The 20,719-nt window shown below is 32.9% G+C and overlaps 1 protein-coding gene across 1 annotated transcript in view; it reads left to right on the plus strand.

Annotated features, from left to right (window-relative positions):
- Positions 1-20,223, plus strand: part of LOC143231289 (uncharacterized) — a 265,572-nt gene extending 245,349 nt beyond the window's left edge. The window contains exon 9 of the mRNA XM_076465839.1: positions 20,047-20,223. The gene's annotated coding sequence lies outside the window, so the exon portion shown is untranslated. The remainder of the gene's footprint in view (positions 1-20,046) is intronic.
- The last annotated feature ends 496 nt before the right edge of the window (positions 20,224-20,719 follow it).

The following is a 20,719-nucleotide window of genomic DNA, read 5'->3' on the forward strand; positions in this document are numbered from 1 at the left end:
GTGTCGCTGAGGGGGTATAAAACCTTGTATTTAAGGTTATAATTTAAAGGGAATTTAAGCTTGTTTCACAAACTACTGTACTTTAGTAAACTATCGTTCAAAGGTAGACTTAACGTTCTCTATTAATACCTATTTACAGTTTAGTCGACATGAGCGTTTCTACAGATGTTGTAGTCGAGACATTTGTAGAGCTATTCTCTCACACATGAATACTCTGAATTTTGGAAGCGATCTAGATTAAATGTGTCCATGTTATCATAATGTCAATGTTCGAAAACGAGACACTGAAAATACTTCGACCTTAAGTATGTATGTAGCTCAGATTAAATAAACGACCGCTTTAGAATAGACCAATAGTATAAGATCCTTTTGGAATCTACTCGATTTTTATTGGTTATCCTTCATACTAATTCTTCCATTATGACTATTTTACAGATTTAAGTTTCAATTGTTTAAAATGATATTAGTTATCGAGCAGCCAACAGTGATGAAGTGTCAGCGAAGCAGAACCACCGATCTTTCATAAACTGAACATTTTGAGCAGAAGTTTTAAAACGACGGATTTGTTTGTTTGTGTTGGAATTTCGCACAAAGCTACTCGAGGGCTATCTGTGCTAGCCGTCCCTAATTTAGCAATGTAAGACTAGAGGGAAGGCAGCTAGTCATCACCACCCACCGCCAACTCTTGGGCTACTCTTTTACCAACGAATAGTGGAATTGACTGTCATTTTATAACGCCCACACGGCTGGGAGGGCAAGCATGTTTGGCGCGACCGGGATGCGAACCCGCGATCCTCAGATTACGAGTCGCACGCCTTAACACGCTTGGCCATGCCGGGCCTAAAACGACGGAGCATGGCAAGTTAACTACACACAGACAACTACACACATGAACAGCTAACTTTTATGAAAGGATGGAAAACGGAGAGCTGATTAGCTTTGATAATATTTATATACGATATAATATAATTAATAACGATATACACGAAGTAAAAATCGCCATAGTATTTAGAAAGGCCCGCATGGCCAGGTGGGTTAAGGCGTTCGACTCGTAATCTGAGGGTCGCGGGTTTGAATCCCCATCGTACCAAACATGCTCGCTCTTTCAGCTGTGGGGGCGTTATAATGTGACGTTCAATCCCACTATTCGTTGGTAAAAGAGTAGTCCAATAGTTGGGGGTAGGTGGTGATGACTAGCTGCCTTCCTTCTAGTCTTATACTGCTGAATTAGCTTTGCGCTAAATTAAAAAAACAAACAAACACAAACAGTATTGAGGATCATGAATACTAATGTCTCAATACGTATTCGATTTTTCCTTTGTCGGTTTAGTTTGGCTGGTGTTAAGCGCAAAGTTACATAATGGGGTCTCTATGCTCTGCTCTCCACGGGCATCGAAACCCGGATTCTGGCTGTGCCACTAGGAGGCAAATTTTGCGAGAATAACAAGCGAACGTTACACTTCAAAGAGATAGACTTGATAAACCGTTTAAAATTAGATCTATCTAGCTGTCCCTTCAGCCACACCATCTTTTTATATTAAACATTTCATCTATCTAGCTGTCCCTTCAACCACACCATCTTTTGATATTAAACATTTCATCTATCTAGCTGTCCCTTCAACCACACCATCTTCTGATATTAAACATTTCATCTATCTATCTGTCCCTTCAACCACACCATCTTTTGATATTAAACATTTCATCTATCTAGCTGTCCCTTCAACCACACCATCTTCTGATATTAAACATTTCATCTATCTATCTGTCCCTTCAACCACACCATCTTCTGATATTAAACATTTCATCTATCTAGCTGTCCTTCAACCACACCATCTTTAAACATTTCATCTATTTAGCTGTCCTTCAACCATATTAAACATTTCATCTATTTAGCTGTCCTTCAACCACACCATCTTCTGATATTAAACATTTCATCTATCTAGCTGTCCTTCAACCACACCATCTTCTGATATTAAACATTTCATCTATCTATCTGGCTGTCCTTCAGCCACACCATCTTCTGATATTAAACATTTTATCTATCTATCTAGCTGTCCTTCAACCACACCATCTTCTGATATTAAACATTTCATCTATCCAGCTGTCCCTTCAGCCACACCATCTTCTGATATTAAACATTTCATCTATCTAGCTGTCCCTTCAGCCACACCATCTTCTGATATTAAGCATTTCATCTATCTAGCTGTCCCTTCAACCACACCATCTTCTGATATTAAACATTTCATCTATCTAGCTGTCCCTTCAGTCACACCATCTTCTGATATTAAACATTTCATCTATCTAGCTGTCCCTTCAACCACACCATCTTCTGATATTAAACATTTCATCTATCTAGCTGTCCCTTCAGCCACACCATCTTCTGATATTAAACATTTCATCTATCTAGCTGTCCCTTCAGCCACACCATCTTCTGATATTATACATTTCATCTATCTAGCTGTCCCTTCAGCCACACCATCTTCTGATATTAAACATTTCATCTATCGAGCTGTCCCTGCAGCCACACCATCTTCTGATATTAAACATTTCATCTATCTAGCTGTCCCTTCAGCCACACCATCTTCTGATATTAAACATTTCATCTATCTAGCTGTCCCTTCAGCCACACCATCTTCTGATATTAAACATTTCATCTATCTAGCTGTCCCTTCAACCACACCATCTTCTGATATTAAACATTTCATCTATCTAGCTGTCCCTTCAGTCACACCATCTTCTGATATCAAACATTTCCTCCCTCTATTTATCTTCCGGGTAATTCAGTAATATATTTATCTTCCACAAATCCGTAGAGAACTTCATACACCTGTTTTGTCATTTGAGAAAATGTTAGATTCTTTCTTGTGTAAATAAACAACATTTTTCATTACCCTATCTTCAGTTATAAATGTCAGGTAAGATAATATGTACTAGTACAGAATAACGTTGTTCTGAATTTGATGAATATTACGAAATAGCGGTTTCTTTGATCAATAACTTTTTGTGGCTTTAATGTTACGTAAGAAACGTAAATATCTTAAATTATTAAAACAAAGCTTTATTATAGGGCTGATGATCAGGTTTGCTGTTTAATTAGGTACAGAAAATTATCAAATATATAAGTCTTCAGTCTTGTTTCTACGATGTTCCAAAGTCTCCTAATTAATGAAGGATAAATGATGATAAAAAAAATATCTTTTAAAAATTGACTTAAGCTTCTTATGAGTTAAATCCGATAGTTGAAGGAAATAATATAAGCTTTGTTTTAGAAAGAACCTTAGAAAGGTTGATCATGTAATTAATAATTCTTGTACTTTTCCTGGAGATGCGGAGTAAGAAGTTTACATTAATAAGTATTCAGTTAGCGAAGACTACTTTTCTGGTTTCTTTTCTCATTTTATTTGAATAAAAAGTTACATATTCTGTTGGAAGAGTTTTCTCATCGAGTGATATCCTGATATCTAGATTTAAAGAATTTATTGATAGTCATTACGGTCATCACCACCAGTCTTATTTGTTGTTGTTTTTTTAATTTCGCGAGGTCTATTTGCACTATCCGTCCCTAACTTAGCAGTGTAAGACTAGAGAGGAAGCAGCTAGTCATCACCATCCCACGACAACTTTTGGGCAACTTTTTTACCACATTATAACATCCCCACGGCTGAAAGGGCGAACAAGTTTAGTGTGACGGAGATTCGAACCCGCAACCTTCGGATTACGAGTCAAGTACCCTAACCACCTGACCATGCCGAGCCCCACTAGTCTTATAAGTGTAGCTGTGTTTCTTTATTTTATTTTCACTCTGGTTTTTCTAATTTGTTAGAATTCACTTTATACCTAAAATTTATATATATATATAATTTGGTTTTGTTGTGCTAAGACAGACGATAGGCTACCTGTGCTGGAATTACGTTATGTCTCTGTTACTTTCAATTTATTAAGTAGTGTTATATATATATAATACTTTATATATTTTAAATCTGGTAAGTTTTTATGAACGTCAACTAGTGTAACATTCTCTGTTAAAGACTTCTTAAGGTGCAACACCCACTGCAGCCTTCAGTCAGAATATTCCTCTGAAATTCACTATGGGGCTTCTATCTGCGTATTTCTCTACATATTCACTAGAAGCCTTCTGCCTGTGTATTCTTTTAAGTATTTAATTTTGGCATTCTCTGTGTGTATTCTTCTAAACATTAACTGTAGACCTTCTGTCTGTGTATTCCTTTAAATATTCATTATAGATCTTTTGTCTATGTATTCCTTTAAGTGTTTAATTCAGACCTTTTGCTTGAGTATTCCTGTAAATATTCACTATAGACCTTCTGCTTGAGTATTCCTGTAAATATTCACTGCAGACCTTCTGTCTGTATATTCCTTTAAATTTTTATTGTGGTATTCTGTTTGTATTTCTCTTTCATAATTTGATAGGAATAGCTTTGGTACAGCACCGCCGGACAGCTGTTTCAACAATAAGTGTCAAAGCTCATTAAAAATAATAGTAACCCTTGACCTTGTTAACTAATTCCAATAATCTTATTTTCATTGCTGCGTATTTCGTCAGAGATTGTGCACTGGATCATGATGAAGGTGAAATACTGAAATACTTTTGTGTTCAGCTGTTTTGTGTATTTTGGTTTTTAGAAGCATTTCTCTAATGCTTAGAAACACTTGACTATAAACTTTTTTTCCATAAGTACAAACGCTATTGGCTTTGGGTTCGTATCTTAACTCAGAAATACCTACCAATATAGTTGTTCATCGGTTGAACTCTCACTTTTGTCTTATTTATTGTCCTATAACTCAGATATTTCTAATTATACAGTTGTTCATCGATTGAGTACTCTCATTGTTGGCTTTGTTCTCGTCCATTAATTAAGAAAATTTTGACTATTCAATTATTCGTCGTTGAGTACACTCATTGTTGAATATATTTTCATCCCTTAAATCAGAAACACCTGACTATACACTTGTTCATCGGTTGAGTACTCTCATTGTTGGATATAATTTCAACCCTTAAATCAGAAACACCTGACTATACACTTGTTCATCGGTTGAGTACTCTCATTGTTGGATATATTTTCATCCCTTAAATCAGAAATACCTGACTATACACTTGTTCATCGGTTGAGTACTCTCATTGTTGGATATATTTTCATCCCTCAAATCAGAAACACCTTACTATACACTTGTTCATCGGTTGAGTACTCTCATTGTTGGATATAATTTCAACCCTTAAATCAGAAACACTTGACTGTACACTTGTTCATCGGTTGAGTACTCTCATTGTTGGATATATTTTCATCCCTCAAATCAGAAACACCTGACTATACACTTGTTCATCGGTTTAGTACTCTCATTGTTGGGTATAATTTCATCCCTTAAATCAGAAACACCTGACTATACACTTGTTCATCGGTTGAGTACTCTCATTGTTGGATATATTTTCATCCCTCAAATCAGAAACACCTTACTCTACACTTGTTCATCGGTTGAGTACTCTCATTGTTGGATATATTTTCATCCCTTAAATCAGAAATACCTGACTATACACTTGTTCATCGGTTGAGTACTCTCATTGTTGGATATATTTTCATCCCTCAAATCAGAAACACCTTACTATACACTTGTTCATCGGTTTAGTACTCTCATTGTTGGGTATAATTTCATCCCTTAAATCAGAAACACCTTACTATACACTTGTTCATCGGTTGAGTACTCTCATTGTTGGATATATTTTCATCCCTCAAATCAGAAACACCTTACTCTACACTTGTTCATCGGTTGAGTACTCTCATTGTTGGATATATTTTCATCCCTTAAATCAGAAATACCTGACTATACACTTGTTCATCGGTTGAGTACTCTCATTGTTGGATATATTTTCATCCCTCAAATCAGAAACACCTTACTATACACTTGTTCATCGGTTGAGTACTCTCATTGTTGGATATATTTTCATCCCTTAAACCAGAAACACCTGACTATACACTTGTTCATCGGTTGAGTACTCTCATTGTTGGATATAATTTCATCCCTTAAATCAGAAACACCTGACTATACACTTGTTCATCGGTTGAGTACTCTCATTGTTGGATATAATTTCATCCCTTAAATCAGAAACACCTGACTATACACTTGTTCATCGGTTGAGTACTCTCATTGTTGGATATATTTTCATCCCTCAAATCAGAAACACCTTACTATACACTTGTTCATCGGTTGAGTACTCTCATTGTTGGATATATTTTCATCCTTTAAATCAGAAACACCTGACTATACACTTGTTTATCGGCTGAGTACTCTCATTGTTGGCTTTTTTCTCGTCCATTACCTAGAAAACATCTGTACGTAAAATCTTAACTGTACATCTATCACTTTAAGTGTATATACTTTGTATTGTATTTTAACGTATAAGTAACTGAAATATATATTGAATTATTTTAGTTTCTCTGCCTAATACAAAACAATTTATTCTTCAACATTCAATACGACCAAATTCATCAGATGTTTTATTTTAAGTGGTAAAATAAAGCAAAATATGTGTCGAAAATTAAATATTGTTATACCTAATTGTTGTTTTTTTACATTTTGGATTGTTGAGAACTGTTGTAGAATTAGTATGGACATTGTATGTTGTAAGTTGATCCATATTCAGCTATCCATACACATATGTTTATCTTTATTAACAAACAATCCGTGATAAACGTATCGTAGGAGATAATCGAAAAGTAATTTAGAAATGTGTATGTAAGAATAGTTGGTATGAAATATATTGTTATTTCAAGTGCGTTTGTCGTCATCAAGAAATACTTGATGTATACTAAAATATCCTCTGATTAACAAAGTCTAGATTTAAAGATAACGTCACTAAAGTGATTGACATAAAGTCGTCGTAGAGTCTGTTTCATGTTTTAATACTTGGTTGTTTTCTTTTAGCCTTGATTTCTGCTAGGCATCGCTATGGCATATAATGCACGAGGGATTGAATGTAGTCAGCTGTATCAAGATGAAGTCATGCGCGGATTTTAATATTTTTCTCCTGCAGTTTCTGGTGTGGTACACATCTGGATAATTTTGGTTCTCTCCCTTCGAAAGCAGTGGCATCAAACCTAAGTTATGTTTTTGATACGCGTAGAGTGAAGTTTCTTTTGGTGCTACCGCATTTTACGTGAATATTACCAATCTTCATAGTTATGTGACATGGAGCAGAGTCATCCTGAAGTGTCCCGAATAGTTGATTTTAACAGTCAGAGATGAATTCGCTCCACATTGCTTTTGCCCAGTCAACAATGCTCTGTTGCTCTGTTCAGTCTAGTTTTTCTCATCTGGTTGGTGAAGACAAGTTTCTTTCTTGGATATCTTGTTAGAAAACCATTTTAATATTAAAAGACCAGCTGAACACAGTCGAGACCGTATGGTGCCCAGGGTCACAGTGGTTCCTGGAGTTTTTTGGCTACGCTTTATTGAGATATTTGGAGAACAATCCAAGATTCTGCAGGTTTATGTGTTTCTGAACACGATCATTAGCTGCTGTACAAACTTTCTTTCGTTCAACTGTTCTCTCTTTTCTTAGCATCAGACTGGTTCAGTTTACTTCTTGGAGCAATCTAAGTTGTAGAATGTTCGCTCCTAAAAGAAACTTTGACCATGGAAGCATCGCAAGCAATTTGCATCATATAGGCTTCAAAAGTTCTTAAGAAAACTTATATATAGTCAGAAAATGATAGACGTAATACCAAGACAGCCATTAAATCTGCTGAACCAATAATTAGACTCACTATGAACTAATTTTCACCTGCATGCGTTAGGACTTTGTTTTTTTACTCGAAAGTGTTTGTTAGGATCGCTTTCAATCGCTAGAGGGCTTTCCGCTTGTAATAATTTCATACACGAACTATCTCTGTTTCAAGGTGACCATAAACTCCATCTGTCTCTGCAAGTGATAATTACGACTGATGTATCGTTAGCAAAAACCACCCATTTCTGTAGCTTTATAATTCACCCTAGCCTGTTTAATAGCAACTAGTACGTTACTTAGCTACGATTTATATATATATATACGTGTGTGTGTGTGTGTGTATTATTATTATAAACAAAACCATCATACATGTAACTATACTTTCTGATAAACCTGAGTTCATCAACTTATGCAAAAACGGCTAATTTACTGGTCATGTTAGTTTTTTATTATTTCTCACAGAAAGAGTATAATACCATATTTTATATTTATGAATAGCACTATATTTCACTTAGCATAAACAACAACTGACGAGATAATACTGACCACCATCCATAAGCCTAAAACTGGCCTCAAGTTCAAAAATATTGTTCGTTAAGAATTGTTGAAAACGATAGATTCCTTTCCTAAGCCCTCAGTGGCTTATAAAAGGAATCTATGTTGTTAGGACTGAAGACTCATGATGTTAAAACGCGGGTTCCTTGACCACAGCGTACTTTGTTCATGTATCTCTTTCCAGAACCTTAAACTGTCGAAACTACAGCCAACCACATAAACTGTATTTATGTATCTACAACTATCTACTCGAAAGTATATTTTTATTGGGTTGTTTATTCATTATGTTCAAAGATACACAATGGGCTATCTGTGGTATCGAAAGTATGCTGTGAAATGTTTTTGCTGTAACATAGCGTAAACAGTTGGTCCATTCCACAAATTATATCTGACTAACGCATATCCCATCAAAAATGACAGGGCAAGTTTACTATACCCACCCCTCACAGTTCATAGCTAACCAAATAAATAAATTTTATGAAATGAAGCTTGAAAAATAAAGAGACAGACAAACTAGATAATTTGTTTGTGTGTGAGAACCAATCGATGTTACAATCATTCGTTAGACGAATTCGTGGTGTATTCATGTAATAATTACTGATCAGAATAAGTTAGAAAAATATAAAAAACCAATACGTTTTCATAACATTACGTTCACACAATGGTTTATATATCATGAGGTTCATGTTTTTATAAAACTCGTTGATGATGTAACGGATACTTTATTAATTCTTAATAAAATTTAAACTTAAGTTTAAAAACGAAACAATATTTTTGCTTTTATGATAAATTTTCTACTCTTGGCTCTAGACTAAGTAAACCCACTCTACGATTTTAGGTTTATTTTTTCAACAGTCACTATACTTATAAGGTTTCACGGCAACCTTCCTCACGACCTTATTTTACCTTTGTCACCGAAATCGTAATGAGCAAACAGTAATTAAACTAATTCTATCTGTTTAAATGCATTTTGGCTTTTATGACTCCTCCTATTTTGAGAAATCAGAAGTGAGGTGATACACACTGGCTTTTACACAAATTAGATATGTACTATCAGTTTAAATGGAACTTGTCATCCTATAAAGAATGGTCAAGAACCAAATTATCTCTGGAAAGGTATTGGTTGCATTGATCAAGAATTCTATTTTGGTTACATATTTTGGAACACGTATTATTTTGGTACTGGCTCTTGTATTTATATTGTTTTTAGTTAGAAACCCATAGAGAGAAAATGTGAAATTAACTTTCTTAAAGCACAGACAGCAAATAATATTTTATGGCTTACGGTTTCATAATAAAGATGTATTCACATTTCTAACTTGAAAATTAGATAGAACTTTAACAAGAAGTTCTTATTTTTATTTTATATAAAAAAGTACAATAAAAGTAAATTTTTAAAACTTAATAGTAGAAATGTAGCCACAATAGACATTTTACTCCACTACTACTATGTAACCACAATAGACATTTTACTCCACTACTACTATGTAACTACAATAGACATTTTACTCCACTACTACTATGTAACCACAATAGACATTTTACTCCACTACTACTATGTAATCACAATAGACATTTTACTCCACTACTACTATGTAACCACAATAGACATTTTACTTCACTACTACTATGTAACCACAATAGACATTTTACTCCACTACTACCATGTAACCACAATAGACATTTTACTCCACTACTACTATGTAACCACAATAGACATTTTACTCCACTACTACTATGTAATCACAATAGACATTTTACTCCACTACTGCTATGTAACCACAATGGACGTTTTACTCCACTACTACTATGTGACCACAATGGACATTTTACTCCACTACTACTATGTAACCACAATGGACGTTTTACTCCACTACTACTATGTAACTACAATAGACATTTTACTCCACTACTACTATGTAACCACAATAGACATTTTACTCCACTACTACTATGTAACCACAATAGACATTTTACTCCACTACTACTATGTAACCACAATAGACATTTTACTCCACTACTACTATGTAACCACAATAGACATTTTTCTCCACTACTACTATGCAACCACAATAGACATTTTACTCCACTACTACTATGTAACCACAATAGACATTTTACTCCACTACTACTATGCAACCACAATAGACATTTTACTCCACTACTACTATGTAACCACAATAGACATTTTACTCCACTACTACTATTTTATGCATTCTTGAGTTCAATACAAATTAATGTCTCCTTAAACGAATTATCTGAAGGTTAAAGTTGTAAGCAGAAAAAAAAACTCTATATAGATAAACAAAATGTTAGCAGGTCCGACATGGCCAACTAATTAAGGCGCTCGACTCGCAATATGAGGGTCGTGAGTTCGAATCCCCGTCACACCAAACACGCGCGTCCTTTCAGCCGTGGAGGGCGTTATAATGAGTAGCCCAAGAGCTGCCTTCTTTGTACTCTTACATTACTAAATCAGGGACAGCTGGCGCAGATAACACTCATGTATCTTTGCGCGAAAACAAACAAAATGTTAGCATTCATGATAAAAAACATACATTAAAAACTTAAATATAATCTTAACTTAAGATTCATTAAGTTTGTAATGCTTTGTAAATCAATATCTTATCTAAAAGTACCGTTAATTCGCTTATTGATTTATTTTAGAATATTCCGAAATGTTCCAAGTTTAGTGACGTAAAACTTGTTGATAAATTCGAAATTTTTGAGATGTGAGTACTTGGACTTTCGACGTTTTAAAGCAACAAAGACAAAATGAAAATAAACTTGAACTGGTGAAATCCATTTCACTCAAAAATATTTTGCATGATTTCTTTGGGAATGATTTACTTTGTTGTTTTAGTTAAAACTTCATTGCATTAGCACTGTCAACAATAATGTTTCATGTTGTTCTTTCACAGACAAAGTTGCCATAAGAACAAACTTCAAAAGTAATAATTCTTATCCATCAAAAGTCTGACAACCGTAAGCAAGAAAACTATCAAAGACACAAATTCAATGGATGCAGATGATCGATTCGCTTATGTCTGTGTTTATTTCTAATTTTCGAAAACAGCCGTGTACGTTCTTGATATTGCATTTCACTGTTGGTGTTCCACCTCAACTACCATACCACTCCACCCTCCCTGCAGTTTAGAGAAGATACTTTCTATATCAGAAGAGAGTCAGCCGATCAGTTGAGCACATTTTCTACCTTGTACCCCTTGTACCAATAAACCCCCGTCGTTAAGAGTCGAACACACTTCCCACTTTGTACCCTTTATCACGGCCCAATAAACCTTCTTCCCCCAGAAGTAAGCCAAGCATTCCTTAGAAATAATTAGAATTTACAGAAACTTTGTTATACATATTGTGAAGTGTAATATCGAGAGCTCAGTCACATATTTAATAAAATCACAGCAAATTCCAAATGCACCTGAACTTCAAAGGTGAAACATGTTTACGAACCAAAAACTAAAACTATGTTAACACTTTACAGCCATTTTAGATTCTGTTTCAGTTGATTGAAAAATTACATATTTCATGGTTATAACAAGATGAGGAGATAACAATAGTATGTAGGTAAGACTTTAACAGAATCAGTATAGATCTAACGGTTTTAATAATACTACTGTCAAATAACAATACTATGTAGGTAAGACTATAACAGAATCAGTATTGATCTAACGGTTTATTAATACTACTGTCAAATAACAATAGTATGTAGGTAAGACTATAACAGAATCAGTATTGATCTAACGGTTTTAATAATACTACTGTCAAATAACAATAGTATGTAGGTAAGACTATAACAGAATTAGTATTGATTTAAGTATTTTAATAATACTAATAATAATAATATGTAGGTAAGACTATAACAGAATTGGTATTGATTTAAGTATTTTAATAATACTACTGTCAAATAACAATAGTATGTAGGTAAGACTATAACAGAATCAGTATTGATTTAAGTATTTTAATAATACTACTGTCAAATAACAATAGTATGTAGGTAAGCCTATAGCAGAATCAGTATTGATCTAAATATTTTCATAATACTACTGTCAAATAACAATAATATGTAGGCAAGACTATAACAGATTTGGTATTGATTTAAGTATTTTAATAATACTACTGTCAAATAACAATAGTATGTAGGTAAGACTATAACAGAATCAGCATTGATCTAAGTATGTTAATAATACCACTGTCAAAATGATGTAGTTTTGGAAAGTAGAGAACTAATGATATTTGATAGCATATATGTAGTACGTTGATTTAGACAACGTTTCGAAGTATAAACGATGTGTTATAAAATAACATTTGTTTACCTTAGGTAATTAAAGCTGCCTCCTCATGTCCCGGATGTAATTGTTGTTTACGGCTCATAACGGAGAGTAATGAATGATTAACTGACATTATTAGAAGTCTTCCCTACTTTAATATTATCATCATACCATGTTATTCCTTATAATGTTTGAACGTATAATGTTACGAGCAAATGCATTTCACTTGCCCAGTCAATATCATTAGATAATATACGTTTTTTACTTTTTTAATTAATTGCTAACTTCAAGTTAGAAGTACTCAATTATTTTATTGGTCATTAATTTTATCAACCGATTTATTTATTTGATAAGTGATTCACAACTTAACGTTACCAATGAGATAGTAGAAATACTAGAATGTAATCTGGTGGCTTACTTCTGACGGTATTTTTTTAAAAATCTACTAAAACTTTTAAAAGTGATTAAAACTAATTATCCAAAAAAACGTTGACAAAATTTGAAACAAAAGGAGTTAATAAATCACACTAACTATTGTCTGTCCATATGTAAGAACGTTGGAAGAGTTTAGAGATTTTAAGAGTTAAATAGACCACAAACACAGTCTCCACTTAATTAAAGAAAACTGCTCTATATTTATCTCTCTTATGTCCTTTTCTGGTACAGTGGTAAATCTACAGATTTACAACTCTAAAATCAGAGGTTTGATTCCCCTTGGTGGACTCAGCAGATATCCCGATATGGCTTTGCTATAAGATAACACACACTTATCTCTCTCCTATCAATAAGACAATATTTTAAAATTAGTTTTATCTGTGACATCTTGAAAACTTTAAATTTTTGTAGTGCCAAAACATCAAGATGGTTTCAGATAATGTTCACACGTAAGAAAGATGTAATAATAGCACATTCTTCTAAAACTATTAGCTCTGGCCCGGCATGGCCAAGCGCGTAAGGCGTGCGACTCGTAATCCGAGGGTCGGGGGTTCGAGCCCGCGTCGCGCCAAACATGCTCGCCATCCCGGCCGTGGGGGCGTTATAATGTGACGGTCAATCCCACTATTCGTTGGTAAAAGAGTAGCCCAAGAGTTGGCGGTGGGTGGTGATGATTAGCTGCTTTCCCTCTAGTCTTACACTGCTAAATTAGGGACGGCTAGTGCAGATAGCCCTCGAGTAGCTTTGTGCGAAATTCAAAAAACAAACTATTAGCTCTGTTATTATTTGTTTGAGACGTAAAATATCTCGCGTAGTTTATTAACTAATCGAATATTGTAAAGACAAAACATGGTTTTATATGATACACGACAATATCATTAAGTATAACTTACATTGATGTACCTAACACGATACACATACATACATATATATCATATACGACAATGTTATTAAGTATAACTTACATTCATTTACACACGATACACATACGTACATATATATATATATCATATACGACAATATTATTAAGTATAACTTACATTGATTTAACTTAACACGATACACAGTGTATATAGACTACCAAATCATCTATGAATGGCGTTCAAAAAGATCTTGTTTCATACAAACCATAGATTATAGCCAACAAACATACAAAGTTTGTCCAAATCATTTTTGAAGATCAAAGTTAATGTTTTTTATTTACATTTTCATAATTTAAGATATTATCGTAGCTTTCTCATCTTTTATTTAAATAGTATTATAATTTAATGGCAAAAGATTTAATATTCAAGGGGAATGTACCCCCTGGAGAAGGTAACTGGTAGTGGATGTTAATTAATATTAGTATTTAATGGCGAACCACCATAATTTTAATTTATAATTTATCTCATCTTTTGGTTAAAATTCTAATTACTTTATTTAAGGAATTAACAAAAAAACAGTTTCTAGTTTAGTGCAAATATACATTGTTTCCTTATTAGTTTCATTTTTACACATAAATATTCAAAACGATGAATCTATAAGAAAACTTAATTGATGAAAAAAATGTTTTCAATCTTTACCAAACACACGCCACAACATTTATAGCAATTTCTCGAGTACCGTCAGCTCGTAGAGTTACGGACTCTAAAACAATCCTGATTTCCAAATAGCACTGTTAAAATTCAATGAAAGACATAAATTGAAATCAGAACTATTGATACCCCAAAACTAAACCAATTCACCAAGTGTCCTGAAGACATGTTTTGGATTTCGAGAGCTCCACTTCGTAAAAGAGATGCAAGGGTTTACCATATTTATACCTCAGATTAATATTTCATTTGAATAAAAGCTATGGTTTTAGTTTTAACAACACTCAAAGACGCATACCATATTCTTTGTAGATTTAGAGTAAAATATTTTTAACACGATATGGATTCTAAGATAATCTGGTACAGATTTGTAATGAGTATTTTGAAAAACGTATATGAACAGTTATCTTTACAATACTGTTTCGAAAATTAGGAAGACTTTAAGAATATTATTATCTTCACCTGACTGATGAAGAATGTTACTATAAACAATTATTTGTATTTGACTCTCAGGAAACGTATGAAAGGTTCTAAATCAGCAGATATCTCCACTGTACTGTTCACAACGTAAGAAAACCTGTATATAAATAATTATCTCTATTTTACTAATAAAAATGTAAGATTATAAATAAACAGCCATCTCCACTTTACTGTTTAGAACGTAAGTAATATTACAAATGAACAGTTATGTACAGTTTACTGTTGAGAACGTTGGGCAATTTTAGATAAAAACTCATCTCTTGTTTGTTTGTGATATCAGTATGGCTAGGAGATTATGGCTCTCGACTAGTAAACTGAGGGTGACGGTTTCGAATCGCTCGTCACACCAAATATACTATCTCTTTTAGTCTTGGGGTGTTATTATGTGACAATCAATCCCACTGTTTGTTGGTAAAAAGTTACCCAAAAGTTGGCGGTGGGTGGTGATGACTAATTGCTTTTCCTCTAGTCTGCTAAATTAGGGTTGGCTAGCGCAGATAGCTCTCGTGTAGGTTTACGCGAAATTGAAAGCAAATAATAGTTCTAGCAATTAAAATATGTTGGTAAAGTAAGTAACCGTTTATATAAACAGTTATCTAGGCAATTAAAATATGTTGGTAAAGTAAGTAACCGTTTATATAAACAGTTATCTAGGCAATTAAAATATGTTGGTAAAGTAAGTAACCGTGTATATAAACAGTTATCTAGGCAATTAAAATATGTTGGTAAAGTAAGTAACCGTGTATATAAACAGTTATCTAGGCAATTAAAATATGTTGGTAAAGTAAGTAACCGTGTATATAAACAGTTATCTAGGCAATTAAAATATGTTGGTAAAGTAAGTAACCGTGTATATAAACAGTTATCTAGGCAATTAAAATATGTTGGTAGAGTAAGTAACCGTGTATATAAACAGTTATCTAGGCAATTAAAATATGTTGGTAAAGTAAGTAACCGTGTATATAAACAGTTATCTAGGCAATTAAAATATGTTGGTAAAGTAAGTAACCGTGTATATAAACAGTTATCTAGGCAATTAAAATATGTTGGTAAAGTAAGTAACCGTGTATATAAACAGTTATCTAGGCAATTAAAATATGTTGGTAGAGTAAGTAACCGTGTATATAAACAGTTATCTAGGCAATTAAAATATGTTGGTAAAGTAAGTAACCGTGTATATAAACAGTTATCTAGGCAATTAAAATATGTTGGTAGAGTAAGTAACCGTGTATATAAACAGTTATCTAGGCAATTAAAATATGTTGGTAAAGTAAGTAACCGTGTATATAAACAGTTATCTAGGCAATTAAAATATGTTGGTAAAGTAAGTAACCGTGTATATAAACAGTTATCTAGGCAATTAAAATATGTTGGTAAAGTAAGTAACCGTGTATATAAACAGTTATCTAGGCAATTAAAATATGTTGGTAGAGTAAGTAACCGTGTATATAAACAGTTATCTAGGCAATTAAAATATGTTGGTAAAGTAAGTAACCGTGTATATAAACAGTTATCTAGGCAATTAAAATATGTTGGTAAGTAAGTAACCGTGTATATAAACAGTTATCTAGGCAATTAAAATATGTTGGTAAAGTAAGTAACCGTGTATATAAACAGTTATCTAGGCAATTAAAATATGTTGGTAAAGTAAGTAACCGTGTATATAAACAGTTATCTAGGCAATTAAAATATGTTGGTAAAGTAAGTAACCGTGTATATAAACAGTTATCTAGGCAATTAAAATATGTTGGTAAAGTAAGTAACCGTGTATATAAACAGTTATCTAGGCAATTAAAATATGTTGGTAGAGTAAGTAACCGTGTATATAAACAGTTATCTAGGCAATTAAAATATGTTGGTAAAGTAAGTAACCGTGTATATAAACAGTTATCTAGGCAATTAAAATATGTTGGTAAAGTAAGTAACCGTGTATATAAACAGTTATCTAGGCAATTAAAATATGTTGGTAGAGTAAGTAACCGTGTATATAAACAGTTATCTAGGCAATTAAAATATGTTGGTAAAGTAAGTAACCGTGTATATAAACAGTTATCTAGGCAATTAAAATATGTTGGTAAAGTAAGTAACCGTGTATATAAACAGTTATCTAGGCAATTAAAATATGTTGGTAAAGTAAGTAACAGTGTATATAAACAGTTATCTACTTCTTTACAGTTGAGAACATAAACAAGTTTGTATATTTATATATACATGAACAATTAATTTCTTTTTATCAAATCTTGTCGTATGAAAAACGAAGTACATTTATTATATTTTAATCTGACATGAAGGAAAAAAGTTTATGTGTGGAAGTAAAATCAGACAAACATTCTGAAACATTCAATGGTTTAACTAGGTTTATTTTTACAAAAAATTCTCGGTAACTTTATTGGAGCCGATGTAACATCTTTCAAAGAGAAATGTTTAGTAAACTTGAACAAGACTTTGGTGCTGACATCCAAGATAGATAGACAGATATTTTTAGACAAAGGAGTTCCTATGTTAGTAATAAGCTGAAAAGAAATAAAACTGTGAAATTTGCCATAAATTTTCAAAAATTAAAATAAGGAAAACTGTATGGTTTACGGTATTTTGACACATACATCTACATAAAGCACATTTTAACAAGTATCAAAATAGATTGGGTTGGACACATCACTTGACCTGGCTACTGATCACTAAACAGACTAATCTGTCTTGACTTTGCGTTACTAGCTTTACAACTTTATCTATCAAAGTATTGGTAAACAGTAAAACCTTGCCTTTCCTCAGAAAACCATTCCTTTAGTTGGCTTTATAATACCACTTTTATGATTGTTTTAGACCAGAGTAACATTTTACGATTGGAACTTCTGGCTCTGTTGGTTTTGCCAGTGAGGAAGCCAGTAATGTTGAAGATTTATTTTTCATGTAGAGTTGAGACGATTTAGTGCGCTATGTGATCATTAGCCAATCAGATGGCTTGTTTAATTCGTTATTTCAAGCTCGGTATCCAACCCTACATATTTGCCTAAGAATAATAATAAGATACGTTGTCAAAGATCGTCAAGAAGTGTTAAATGATGATAAATTTAAAGCTACTATTTGAATTAGGTAGGCACTATGCCTGTTGTAGAAAGTTCACTATGAATACAAATAATAAATCTTGGTTGAAAACTGTTCACTGGTTTTCGACTTTGGACGCTCTGGGTAACTGAAAAGCAGCATATATATACTGGTGATAAAATGGCGATGTCAGGTATTTCTTCATATCCAGTTTCTGGCGACCTGTCTTAATAATGGTTTTTATAACATTTTGGTTGGCGTACTAAAGACAGGTCTGGCATGGCCAGGTGATTAAAGCACTCGATTGGTAATCCAAGTGTCGTGGGTTCGAATCCCGGTCGCACCAAACATGCTCGCGCTTTCAACCGTAATGACGTTATAATGTGACGCTCAATCCCTCTATTCGTTGGTAAAAGAGTAGTCCAAGAGTTATCGGTGGGTGGTGATGACTAGTTGCCTTCCCTTTAGCCTTTCACTGCTAAATTAGGGAAGGCTAACGCAGATAGCCCTCGAGTAGCTTTGCGCGAAATTTAAAAAAGAAACAAACACTAAAAACACCGATCGCAGTTCCAAAGAGTATACTTTGAACAAACTGACATTTGTTTACACGTGTGAAAAATATATCTGTATTTCTGACAAAATTTCAAAACTCTGATGTTTGAGCGCATCAAAACAATTGTAAAAGAAATTAATAATAGATATCTATTAATTACCAATTAGAATAGAACTCTGAAGAAAAGTAAAATTTAATGAATAATTAACATTGGGAATACTGCAGCTAATCCAGCCTCAGTAGCTATGGAAACAATAGTACAATTGCATTGCTACGGAGCTGAAAACTAAACAATGTTTTTCTTGCATACCCAATTGAAACATTAATAAAATTCAAAATGTGGAAAAAAATCAATTTCATGAAAACTCAGTTTTCAATATAAAGCTTTAGATAAATTTTGTCTGAAAGAGATTCTGCACTCGAACGATATAATGTCTTCAGACAATCCAGCGCCAATACATTTCTAAAATTGTTTCTATTTCATAATCCATTTTTAGTTTTGTACATCTCTTCCAGTTCTTTATTGTGCAATAATCTTTAAAGATGAGGCCTGGTATGTCCAAGAACAGTTTGTTGATGGTTAAAGAAAAAGATAGTACGAAGAAAAATTAACTTTTTTATCACTTTATCCTACAATAAAACTACGGGTCTATTACATCTTTAAAGTCGAGCTTCATCATTGATTTCATTCAACTTAGGATTTAGGGCTTTACGGGCTTTTCGTTGCGAATGCATGAAAAAACAAAATTTAACACAAAATGTGGATAACTCTCGTCACGTAATAAGTTATTTAACCGAAAAAAAGAGAAAAATACGTACATTTCATGTGAAGACCATGATCGTACCATTAGATTACAAAACGTTTAGTTACAAATCAGTGATTACTTATTTTTTAATTTAGTGATAAAACTGGATTATATATGAGTCATAAGAAAGATCAAACTATTATATGTAAAGTTATCATGATACGTTTAACTTATCAACAACATTTAAATTAAAAATCATGATAAAAGTTGAAAGTCGTAATATTAAATATAAGTGACATCAGGCTGGTTCTTCAGGCTCTTAAAATTATATTTTTATTGTGTGTTTATTTCTACTTGTTTTTTTTATTAGTTAAAGTATTAATTCAGTAAAACATATCGAATTTGTTTTCTTATTAACGTAATCAACTAGCGCTCTAAAAAACTGATTGAATATTCATTGTATTTCACTAAATCATGTAAATGAATTTTCATAATTGTAAGTTAAGGCTTTTTAACGAAAACCTAACTTAAATTTCAAACGAATATTTAAATGGTGTGATAACTATGTTTAGTAGCTTTGTTTAATTAACGTAAACTAGACTTACTAGAGAATGGATATTTTTTTTTATTTCAGTCAACAACATCCACTACAAGCTCTTGTGTGAATAAACAGTGCGAATTGATCGACGTTCTTACAGTGGAGCCACATTCCCAGTGCGTGGAGCACGTTGTACGTCAACCAGATGTGAATTTGTACAATAGATAACGTCATAAAACTTGTTTTAGACAAATAAAACATTTGTTTAATTTACTTGTGCGATTAAGATACAAATTATTTTCTATTTCGTTCAAAATTACTACCTTAATCTTTTCAGAAAATGTTTAAATATTTAGAATATTTAAATTTAATTATTATTTCTTTGGACCTATGATGGATAATGTATGATTTACAACACTAGGCGTTCCATTCTACCTTTTAAACCCTCCCAGTGACTCAGTGTTAAGTAGGCTTAAAACGCTAAAAATCGGTTTTTCGATATATGCGGTTGGCAGAACACAGCCCATTGTATTGTGCTTTATTTTTAACTGAGTTGGAGCTATTTTCTATTAAACTAAACACTGTACAACAAAAATTGTATGAGAAAACAGCATCATCAGAAAATAAAATCTTGAAATAATGAAAACAGAAGATTAAACAAAATACATTTGTAATTTTCATGAAAAAACATCGGTTTGAAGAATTGAAAAGACAAAATAACTCACATCACAGTTACAAATCCTATACTTTATTATTTAAAGTTAATATT

Source organism: Tachypleus tridentatus, chromosome 11 (genome assembly GCF_004210375.1).
Source record: "Tachypleus tridentatus isolate NWPU-2018 chromosome 11, ASM421037v1, whole genome shotgun sequence".
NCBI classification, from domain to species: Eukaryota; Metazoa; Arthropoda; class Merostomata; order Xiphosura; family Limulidae; genus Tachypleus; species Tachypleus tridentatus.